This window comes from Streptopelia decaocto (assembly GCF_964273445.1).
Source record: "Streptopelia decaocto genome assembly, chromosome: 3".
Taxonomy (NCBI): domain Eukaryota; kingdom Metazoa; phylum Chordata; class Aves; order Columbiformes; family Columbidae; genus Streptopelia; species Streptopelia decaocto.
Window position 1 is genome coordinate 69,065,032 of NC_138656.1, and position 12,398 is coordinate 69,077,429.

General features: G+C 39.1%; 1 protein-coding gene across 2 annotated transcripts in view; it reads left to right on the forward strand.

Annotated features, from left to right (window-relative positions):
- The window catches only part of CEP85L (centrosomal protein 85L), a 120,056-nt gene that overhangs the window by 67,780 nt on the left and 39,878 nt on the right, over positions 1-12,398 (forward strand). The gene's annotated exons all lie outside the window — the stretch shown is intronic.

Genomic DNA, 12,398 nt, shown 5'->3' on the forward strand with positions numbered 1-12,398 from the left:
CGGGCAACAGCTTTCCTGGGGTAAGGGGAACCGTGTGCCGGGGAGCCCAGTGTGCAGCCCTGGGGTGAGGGGGTCTGGGCTCCTTCAGTGGGGAAGCGGAGGGAGCCTTTTCTTTAACAAGAACCTACATGGGAATTTGTTCTGGGCGCTGCTTCGGATGTGGTACTTTTGCTACAGTAATGTTTCTTCATCATAAAAAACCCTAAATCTCTAGTGTGGGTGATCACATTTCATGTGGGTTTTTTACTTGAAATTATTTTCTTTTGTACAAGGGATTTCTTAAACTACACTTTCAGTACGTATTGTTTTGAAAATTCTGTTATGCAGCTGATACTCAGTTTACAGCGCATGATGTATGTTTTCCAATATCATCTTTCTTCTGACAATGCTTGAACTGATGTAATTTTTCTGTATTTCAAGCCTCTTCCAATGTTTTAAGTTAATTTGTGGGTTAGGGGATTTTTTTTTTTTCCAGATAAAATCTGGTGTTTATATAAATTCATCTCCAAAATGTATAATTCCTATATAATTTGAAGTATTAACCTCTTCTTTAAAACACATATACGCCACGTTTTTCTCCTTCCCCATCTTTTTGTGTCTGGAAACTGTCCAAGTGATTTTTTTTGAGAACCCATTCTGTTTGTTTGGATAGGACCAGCAGCTGGATGCTACTTCACAGTCTATGTATATTATCCTGTGTTGGGAAATGACTAATAAGACCACAGTGCATATGAGGAGTAGGTTTTGTGCATCTGGGAAGTGGAGGATTTACTGGGTGTGAAAGGACCGACCTGTTGAGTGTGTGAGCATCCAGCATCAGCTCAGCACGCAGATGCAGCTGACAGCGGGTGCCTTTTCCCAATTTGGGAATCATAGGCAAAAATACAGCAGCTCAGCCTAACTCTGTACACTTATAGATCCAGTTTTGACAATAATTGTTTAGCATAGATTAACGCTTGCCTTTGAGTAGAAAACCAGACGTGGTGGGTTTTTTTTGTTTTGTTTTTTTTTTGTATTCCCTGTAAGCCCTGCTGTGATAGAAGTTACAAACCAGAGACAAAAAGACCTCGGAGTCAATGTACCACCTTGTTTCAAATTAGGCTCTATTTTCATTTCTGTAAATAAGATTTAGCTTCTCTGCAAAATTGTTAATAACATAGTTGAAGTTAGAAACTCATGTTTAATATAATAAATCTGATTACTTCAGCTATCCTTTAGTATCAAACTCAGGAAGTTTTAGGTCACATATTTCAGTTGAAAGTTAATTGAATATCTCCACAGTGAGGAGTGGTAGTTCTGTACTACTGCAAAAGGTTTCATAATTCACTTATAATGGCATTATTAATATTATAAATCTCTCACAGTCAGACTGTATTTGGCCTTTTTATGAGGGAAGTTTCATGGTTTTATTGCATTCTGTCATCCAACAAAAGTACTGCTATCCTTGCATTGTTTGCTTTTTGTAAGATGTAATACAAAACTTTTACTGTTGAAATTTACATCTGTACTTTGTTATTTAAGTCCAACACCCAGCACTGCAGTAGCTGTGATGCCAGTTCCTCCCTTTTACTGAGTTGCTGTAAAATGATCATGTTATTTAGTTACTCCACCCCAAATTCTCAGCTTTTTTGTTAGCGAGTAGGACCTAATCATAATTTTAGAGCTTTTAAGAAATAAGATACCTTAAAAGAATGCTGATTTTGTTTGTAAGCTGCTGACACATTCATAGCTTAGTCTTCTTTTTAAAGGATGATACTTAAATGTGCAAGGTAAGGCGTTAATAAAAGTAGTGGTATCTCAGAAATTAATTCATGGTTCTGTAAATGTCTAACTCAGTAATTTTAGGACTGAAAATATATTCATTAAATAACAATAACAACAACCTTGTGGTCTGAATTTGTGTGTGTAAGTCTTGTATCGATGTTGTTTCCCTGACAACAAGCTTGTTTGGGTACGCACTCTCTAATATTTTTCTAGTTCGGTTTAGTGGCACTCCCTTGTGTAACTCACAGGAATTTTGGTGGGGTTCTGAGGCAGATGCCAAAGTGCTGCCAAGGGATGTGTCAGTCTGACAGGTACAGATGGTATATATGAGCACATTGTTGTACTGTTTGATTCACCCCTGAGTGAACGGGTCCAGAAACCCATGGATATCAGAGAGGAAAAGTTTTAAAAAGGAATCTGTGTTGGAGGTTCTGGTCAGCTTTATTTTGTTCTGGGGAACAAAAATGTGCAGCTGTTGCTTGTTTGACCTTAAATGGAGATGATCTGGGCTTTCTCCGGTGGGATTAGAAATCTGCCACCAGAGCATGTTTCCTCTCATAAATTTATTTAGAGATATGGTTGATGTTTGGGGTAATGTCCAAAAAGAGATGTGTTATACTTCAGCATACCAGCTTCTTTATTTAAATAATAATAAGACTTCTATTCACATTGGCAATAATATCCTGGACTATTAATTTTTTTTTTTTTGTGCTAATTTTTAAAATTCTAGCTGTAGGCACTGGACACCTGTATAACCTGTGTAATGACTTTGAATGTCAGTATCTGAATCTGTTGATAATCCATGACTGCATAGAAGTTTATAATACACAAGTAAAGAAAATCAGCAGTGAGTTTGAGTACTCAGGTAAGTGCATTATTTTATGGTGCTGCTCCAGTTTGCTCTCATACTGCAATTCTCCCTCGACAATTTCACACGGCTAAGGTTCTTGCATTGTACACATTTGCTTTAAAAGAAACCTGAAGAGAAGCGAGAAGTGGATAATCCCACAGATGTGCACTGGTTTGTTTGTGTAGGTGGGACAGAAGAGCAGATTTTGGTATTGAAACTGAACACTAGAATGAGATCTTCCCTTTCTGTAACCAGTATTTTTCTGGCCCAATTCTGGATGCTTCATGCAGTGTGTGATTGCTTGTAGCCATCCAAGTATCAATAAATGATACACTTTTTGCTAATCTCTGGAGGGAAAGGACCCAGCTAATGTATCCTTCAGTTATATTTGTACTGCAGGTCTAATGCAACCTAAAGGGAGATGGGAGGTTTTTATTCCTTCTGAAAATACAGGAAAAGCATTCCAGATTTACATCAGATAAGGAGATAACTTTTCCAACCTAAATCATTCTATGATTAAGACCTTTAAGATCAAGTCAAACTGTTAATGTAGCTCTGCCAAGCCCACCTCAAAGCCATGTCCCCAAGTGCCACGTCTACATGTATTTTAAACACCTTCAGGGATGGTGACTCCACCACTTCCCTGGGCAGCCTCTTCCAATGCCTGACAACCCGTTCTGTGAAGAAGTTTTACCTAATATCCAGTCTGAACCTCCCCGGCACAACTTGAGGCCATTTCCTCTCATCACTTGCTACTTGGGAGAAGAGACCAACACCCTCCATGCTACAACCTCCTTTCAGGTAGTTCTAGACAGCGATAAGGTCTCCCTTCAGTCTCCTTTTCTCCAGACTAAACAACCCCAGTTTCCTCATCTGCTCCTCATTAGACTTGTGCTCCAGACCCCTCACCAGCTTCTTTGCCCTCCTCTGAACTCTCTCCGGCACCTCAATGTCCTTCTTGCAGCGAGGGGCCCAAAACTGAACATGGAGATGATCGCTTCCGTAGTCCTGCTGGCCACACTATTCCTGATGCAAGCCCGGATGCTGTTGTCTTTCTTGGCCACTTGGGCACATGCTGGTTCATATTCAGCCAGCTGTCAATCAACACCCCCAGATCCTTTTCCTCTGGGCAGCTTTCCAGCCACTCTGCCTTCCGGCCTATATTGCTGCCTGGGGTTGTGACCCCAAATTAATGTGGAGATATTTTTTTTTTGTGCCTTTGAGTTTTCTTGTTTGAATTAAATAGATTTATGACTGATATGTTTGTATGTTTTACCTCATGCATCCTGTAATGCTTATCTGACTTTAGTGATCCTCACTCACCTCTGGAATCTCAATGGGTTTTGGGTGGATGTGGACGAAGTTACCTGTCTGAGGCTGCAGACTTGCTGCTTCTACAATGAGACTTACAGTCTCTGTCAGTATTATAGGAAACAGCTCTGCTGAGAAATCTAGGCTTTGCATTGTGTTTTTCTCCTCAGAGACAAGAAGTATTTACTTTTTTAAGTATTGGACAGTCGTTAAGTTAGTCTGATCTTCACATTTTGTTTCTCATTATAAACAAGGTGAACTTAATTTTTTGAAGCTGCAACTTCTGAAATGTACCATTGCAAAGTGATTTTAAAAAACGGTACAAAACAAATTAATAGAAGATTTTACAGCTTGGACTGAAATATTTCTCGTTTTGGGAATGCTGAAGGCTCTGGCAGGACTAGGTGTCTGATTTGTTACTAACCAAAGATGTTTTTGGGAAGGTCAGCTTGAATGTTTTCATTTCAATCGCTGTTACTGGCATGAAATTTTAACTGCTAAAGTAGATAACAGGGCTCAGAAGTGTATAATGCCTGTTTATTGTCTTTGGTGCTTTGTTCCAATGTTAGGAGAGAAGAAGGGGAACAAGAAATTTTGCCTGGCTGTTGCTCGGAAAATCCACAGCGGCCTCACCATACCCCTATAGGGAGCACTTATTTCACTTGGAGGCAACACAGTTAGCACAGAATAAAATATTTTGCCATAAAATATTGGCAGCACAGAAAGACGTGCTTTTTCAAATATCTGTTTGCTTTCATATCAATGAAGTGTACTTTTTTAATAGATTGATGAAAATCAAATAATTGAATAGTACCAGTTAAGTGCAGTGGTGCAAAGTGTCTTCAAAATTGCAACATGATACAGTACAGGAGGTTTGGTGATCTTCTTTACAGTGGAAGGTTTTTTATTTCTATGAAATGCTCAGGAGAACTGTATTTTGATGTTTACTGGTGTTCTCAATTGGTTAAGCTGAACAATGTGCTTTAGGTGGTGTGCTGAGATGCTTATACCTAAGAAACTGTGTTGAGTGTCTTTGAGATAAACTGTTCTAGGAAGCACAGAGATTAGCTGTGTTATTTGACATGTTATGAGTGATGGATGAGCGGCGGGACAAAGGCATATGAAGGAGAGATAAAGTTGGAAGACCATGTTCCAGTTGCCAAGTGGTGGTGCTGGATTATCTCCACTTAAACAGTAACTGCACAATGGAGGGGAAACAGTTGGGGTTTAGATTTAGCTGCTACTTATCTTCAGCTGTAAGTTGTCCTAACAGAAGTGCATAAACATTGCCCAAGTTGTGAGCGTGTTAGTAGCATTGAGAAGCTGAAGAATTCTCTTGTGCAGAGTATTGCAGTGACCACCCTTGTGTAGTGTGTAGTGGGAGCGTGTAGACCAGTGGCCACAACACCTTGCCTCTCCCTGGGATCTTCAGTGAGATCAACATGCCAGACAGTTAAAGGGTTTTCAGGCCAGCCCTGCTTTGAAATGTACATATGGCAAATGTGAACCAAAATTACCTTTCTTTCTCTTGGTTAGTGTTACAGAATGGCGTATTTCTTTTCTCTTATTTCTTCTGCTAATTGCCCTGCCTTTTTCTTTATGTGGTGTTTTTTGGGTTTTTTTGTTTGGTTTTTTTTTTTTGAGTAGCTATAAATAAGCACAATTCCCATGGTGAATGTCATCTGTCTCTTTTTTTGTTACTTGCAATACCTAGCTAAAACACTAAGGTATTTTTTTTTTAATTCATCAGAAATCACTAAAGTTTATTTAAATAGAAGAATGTGTTTTATCTCTTCAGAAAATAACTGCTGTTTCACAATTACATATGCAGGAAAAAAATCCTTTATATTGAAAATAAAATTTTGTGTGGCTCTTAGAACCTCAGCATATTAAGATCCCAAACGCTATTATTTGAGAATTTGAGGTACAAAAATTCATCTTTATTCTATTTCAAATGTGCCAAAATAAAAACGTTGTTCTACTCCTCTGGTTTAGACAATCTCTGAGTAGCAAGAACAGATTTCCTGATCTTACTAATATTTTCTGACTATGTATTTTGTCACAGGCAGCTGCTTCCTCATGGAAGTTCTGTTGTCACTCACTGGAGTGTGGAAACTGTGTCAAGTAGAGTCTTGAAGGTCCTTTTGGCTGTCGCTGCCGGGCCACCAAGATGATGTGAAGGAGAGCTTTTCTTCCTTCTTTTATGACTTTCTTCTTACAGAAGAAGCTATTTGCTTGCCTCTTTTTGTGGCCTCAAATGAACTGGTCCTATGGTTTTGAAATAGAGTCCCTTTTATCGGTTCTATGAGTACTTGGTATAAAAATAGTATTAACATCTCAGTGAATTAGAAAATGAAAACAAAGGCAGTTCATTCTGACAGATGAACTTTGCCAGCTTCTATGTGAGCCTTCTTCTGTGTTAAAATACAGTTGCCTAATTCATGTTATATTGGATTACTCTAGTACTAGTTTTAAAAGAAGAGACTAAAATCTCTCCAGACTGCAGTAACTCCTGTGTAGATTAAGTAGTATATAGATTAAGGATACACAGTTTTACTTGATTAGTTTAATACATTATATTAGCTATCACTGTCGACAGAGTATGAGCATAGCTGATGAGGGGAAGAAAAAGGAAAAAGCGTGTTCAAGTATGCTTATAGGGTTCAATAGCTGAAAAGCACACCTGCTTGAGCATTCATTATGCCTTTTTTAGCACGTAGGACTACAAAGTCAAAAGTATGGAGGATCTCCTGACTTCCCTACAGACCACCTGAGCTTCCTGGTGCTTCTATCCACCTATGGAGGACTTTGGAGATTTCCTTTTGTCTACAATACCTTTAGTAATGACAGTGTAGAGAGGTGAGTTGCAAATTAGCAAGCCTTTTAAACTTGACTAGTGGGTAGAGTTTAACTTAAAGGAAGTAGCGGTGGACTGGAATTTGAAAAATTATGACTTTGAATCTCATCTGCACTACGAGAATTGCGCATGTTTCTTTTGATTATTTTTCAAAGACCATAAGAAAGCTATTTTGAGTTTCACTCACAGAGGAACTAGGTGAAGAGGTGTATGTACAGCTTTGAACTAGTTATTATTGAACCATCTTTTAGTTCTCTACAAATGTTTGGAATTATTGATGCACTAGCAATGGTTTGCTGCAGATGCCCATAGCAGAGTGGCTCATCATGATGCTGGGAATAATTTTCCCTTCTCATTCTCTCAGTATTTGACACAAAAGGGAGTCTCCAGCTGGAGCGTCAGGAAACCTTCCTCTGTATGTGCGATGTTTTCCAGCATGATGAAAAGTAGATTCATATCCTCTCAAACAGAAGATACAGCTTCGTCTCTGTATTGGCTCCAAGGATGTTAGGGGTGGATAAGAACCTTGTTTTTCTTTTAAATTCTTTTAAATTCAATCAAAAACTTAAATCAAGAGGTTTATTTTTCTTATTTTGTTTACAAATGGTTTCCACACTAGCTGTGTTTTGGTGCTCTTTACAGAGCCTTGAGCAAATTGTCTTTTCTCTGTTTCCTTCCCGTAGAATGAGAATTATAAGGATACTTCATTTTTCAAGATACTTAGAGACCTACAAGTGACAAGTACAAATTGCGGGTGGTGGAAGCGATATTTGTGTTTTAGCGTGAACTCCTCCTGTGCTTTCTGCTTATATTAAGAAGGTACTGGGGCTCCCCCCACCTTTATCTCCCAAAGAAGGCAACACCTTCACACACTGACACGGATGTGCAAACGCACACTTACATCATCCTGCTACTTTTGTTAGAGACAAGTGCGTTTCAAGTACCCCTCATAAACTCAAGTGGGAAAGGTTCGTAATCTGGATTGAAGCCAAACAGTTTAAATATCCGTCACTTACTCCACACACAAATTGTGTGACTACCTTCCATGCTTGTGTGGTTCCCAGTTTCCCAGGCAGTCTGGTGTTAAACTGGTGGCATTTCTTCTGTCAGTGACGCAGAAGTTTCAGGCCACAGTTTTCAAATGTCTGCCTTGTGAGATTCTAGGACTTGATTGGTGAGAGGTACCAAGCCTCTGCAATTCCCTCTGAAATTTAGAAAATCATGCAGGTACATGGTGTCTCCATGTGAGGTTTTTTGTTTGTTTCTTTGTTTTTTGTTTTATTTTGTTTTGTTTTTTTCCAAATTCTGGGGCAAGTGGCTGAGTAATTGTTGTTTGTGTGATGTATGTGATGCTGTACAGGGTTGGTGGTAGAATCCCCCCCTGAAGCAATGGAAATCTTTTCACATGCTGTCCTGCATGGTTTGCTGGCTGAAACACAGCTAGCTCCTCCAAGGAAGAATTCCTGCAGTGGGGTCAGAAAACATGAGTATGCTTCTAATTGTTCCATCTGCTTAAGTTTTTCAAGGTAGTCACCAGCACACATAAATGAGGACTGTACCCATGTTGTGCAGAGCTCTGACATCTATATTATTAACCCCGTGTGAGACTGTTTTTGTCAGGAACTTGTTTTTGTCTTCCAATTCCCAGTACAGTGATTTTACTAAATCCCTCACTTGCTGCTTTTTATAGAATATCCTTGTCTTTTTTAAATCTGTGTTAGTGGTAATAAGAGCTGGAGAAGAACAAAGTGAGGGTTGCAGGGCATTCTTACTTGCAGGGCATTTTTACGTCGGCTTATCAGCCTAAAAGGGAGTGGAAGACAGTGCATTACCTAATCATTCCTTCCCCATGTGCTGTCAGTTATAACATGTACAGAAGTTGAATCTGCAAAACTTGAAATGCACAGGTTCTGGTAGTTCGGCCAGACTCCATTCTGTCTTCAAATGTCCATGGAGACCAGTTCTGGATTGCTATTTATAAAGTATACTTTTGTAAGTTTGTTGTCATACAAATATTTTGAATGTTTCTGCTTTATTTTTGTGGGAAATTTTTGTGTTTAACTTCAGTTAAATGTGGTGAATATTACACTTAGGGCTCATGTTTCTTTTAAAGTCATTAAAGCTAAAACAAACTGAATGCAGAAGGAGAGGCTCAGTGTTTTGGTTCAGGGACCAACACCCTTCACAGACTCTAAAGAGCTTCTGTCTGAAAAATTGGGACCCTTGATAAAGAATTTGCAGAGCATCAGTTTTCCCCAAGTGTATGATTCTGCTTCACATTAAATTCAGAGGACTGACTTGCTTTTTCTATGTTTTTGTGTTTTGTTAAGAGAATTTGATGCTTATTAGGTTCTTTTAAATTTTCTTTTACAATCACTGAACAGCAAGTAAACATTCATTTTTCTTTCCCCTCTCATATTCTCTCAAGTTGGACTCCCTTTTATTACCCTAGTGTTACAGAAGGGCTCGTGTTGGTGTCTGTGCCAGACTGGTGACACCTTTGCTCATCCTTGCAGAGTTCCTGCAGCCTGGCAAAAAATAGGCGCCTTTTTGCTTGCTTTCTAGGTCACTTTTTGCATCTACTCTTTTGGCTGTGTGCAGGAGTAATAAGTAATGAATGAGCAATCAACACAAGCCCTTAATAAACAAGTATTTGTACATATTAGCAGTGTACATTTAACATAAAGATTTTTATAAAATATTAGAATTCTATTGAGGATGCCCGAGTGCAAGTGACTGAGAGATTTTCCTTTTAGGGGTCCTTCCTTTCATGGTTGATTTGTGATTTATTTTGGCTTCCCAATTATTCATGTTTTCTAATCTTTCTGTCTTACTTGTATAGTTCATAAAATTTCTTAGTGTATGTCCTACATTTCTGCAGCACTTAAAATAATTGTCCTTTTTGTGGGCTTTGAAAAACTGTAGTCACTTTTTGGTCATGTTATTTTTCCTTGTGGAAGCTCCCTTTCATCTCCAGGTTTTTTGTTTGTGGGGTTTTGTTGTTTTTTTTTTTTTTCTTCTTTTTAGTAAAGAGCATTTGAATTTTAGTAAAGAACATTTGAATTTTAGTAAAGAACATTTGAATTTTAATGTAATGAAAGATAAAATGAACACTTAAGAAGTGCTTCTATACTTAGGAAAGACCCAATTGTTATCAGTGGAAAATTCCAGGCACTGTTGCTTTTAACGTCATATGAAGTGGCACCTAGAAGTGTTTTGTGTTCATACCATTTGCCAGAATAGAATTGGAAAGGATTTCTGACAAAAATAATATTGGTGTTGCCTGGAGTATAAAGGAACGTTATAACAGCACATAAAAGCAAGAGAAGTGTGATTGTTCATGTGGAGATAAGCAGAAGAGGGTATATAATCTCGTGTGCAGCTCTGGGAGTGCCCATGTCACCCTTGAAGGCAGTGGCTGAAGGTGGCAGAGATGAGAGGGTCCTGGAGGACTGCTGGGTGGCTGCAGCCTCTTGTCATGAGGCTGTCCTTGCCTCACACGGTGACACCGTGCACCTGCAGGCATCTTGCAAAGTCTTTTCAGAGACTTCGTTCTTTGTTTGACTTTTGCACGAAGTCATCAGGGATGCCAGAGGGAACGCAACCTTGCCAGTTAAGCAGTGGGCAGCATTTCAGTTCACTTGCATTACAAATCCCCTGTTATACTCCTGTTTTATTCAATAACCCTGCTGGATGCAGTTTCTGAGCACAGATCTGTCACACATACATACTCAGACTGGAATTGTGCTGCTGGTCCTGTGTGTGCTCTCATAATTCAGGTAACCAGCACAGGACTATTTTGAAAGATAAAATGCAGGAGGCTCTTTGTTTGTTTGGTTGGTTGGTTTTTTTTCTCTTATGCCACCTTCATGTGGAAGTTCCTTTTCTCAAACTGATTGCATATCTAAATACCAAGTCTTGACCGGTAACTTGAAAGTGTCACAGCAAATCCATAGCAGTATTTTTTTTCAGAAGCTTAGAAGATATTCAGTCCACAGACTGGTACTCTTGGAGGGTTGGGCACTGTCTGGAGTTGAGATAATTCAGCTTGTGGTTGCATGTTCGTACTAATCCATTACAAAGCTGTGCCGCTGCAAAATGTGTCATCTCGTACACTGCTTTTCCACTTAACAGTGTGTGCCAGCACTAGATTTCACATGGCCTTGTGCAATGAATCTGATAGGAGCCTGACCTCAATACAAATAACCTTCGTGTGTATGGAATGGAGGGAGAATGTAGGACCAGGGCTGTCAGGAGGGAGCTGAAAGGAATGAATGTTGGAAGTGGTGCGAAAGGGCAGGAGAACAGGCACTCTCCCTTTGATAACAGTGTAAATTTGTGCCAGGTTTAAGTGACCATGCAGTTGCCATCAAACCCCTATAACTATGCCATCAGTAGCAAAAGTCTGTGTTTTATTATTTGTTTTTTTCCCCCATGGTGAATAGCATACCTGACCTTAGCATTTGTTTTCTCTCATCTCTCTTAGTATCCCAGCAACAACATACTTGCTATGCTTTCCTCTTAGTTCATTTGTAAGCTATTGTGGTAAGGGATCGCATCTTCCTCTCTTGCTGTGGTTATCAAGACCTGACCTTGATAAAATTCAGAAACCTCAGCTGCACTATAAACAATGCTGGGAAAGAAGTAACTGTACAAATAACAGTAACTCATAGGACAGTCAAATTCCCTTCTGGCTTATGTGAGTCAAGTCCATGAGAGCTCTAATAAAGCATGTAATGCCTTGTGTGCATTGGGTATTTTATTTGTGATGGAGGCTTCAACAAACATTCTTGAAAAAAGTTTAATGGCTAGAGGGAGTGCTGCTTTTTGGAGGGACTTTAATGCTGTTACTGCTTATTCTTTTTGAAAGTTTCCACTTTCTAAAAGGTACAATGATAGTGATGTTGTGTATAAATAGCCAGCATTAGCATTTTCATTTTTTTAATTGGAAAAGCTTTAAAAAGTCATACAACAGATGCAATAATGTGGTTCCATCTGACTGAAGAGAGGCATGTTGGCTTCGCCTTGCAGAGAACACCACCTCATTATGCCAATTTTAAACGCTTGCTGCAAAGAGAAGGAGCGAGTTAGTGCACTAGCAAAGGACTTAATGTGCTTGCTTTGTACATCCCTCTGAGATAGGGCAACGCCAAAGTGAATGGGTCTGGTTCTCTAATGGCAAAAAAAAACAGCCAAAACAAAACGCTGAAAATGGGGTGAGAAATTGTCCTTTTTTGGTTGTCAGTTTTTAGATTCCAAATTACCAACACCAATTTAGACTACTGCAAACTAAGATAATAATTAGTGCATCTGTCATGCTGGCTGCTTATTCTGTAGAAATCCTTAGTGTAGCATCCGTGTAATTCAACTATGGCTATATATTTTTAAGGTGAGCCCTTTCTTAAATGAGTGTTGATCTTGTTTTTCAAGTTTATGTGACTGGACCCTAGTTGTGATTCTCCTCTCAGCATTGTATAGTCATTTTTATCCCTAGTCACATGTATTTGTTCCCAACATAATTTAACCCTAAGAAGTCATCCTGATGTATCATCCAAGTAAGGACTGACTAACCCTTTACATCCTAAAATTCAGTGTTAATCTTAAACAAATTCAAAT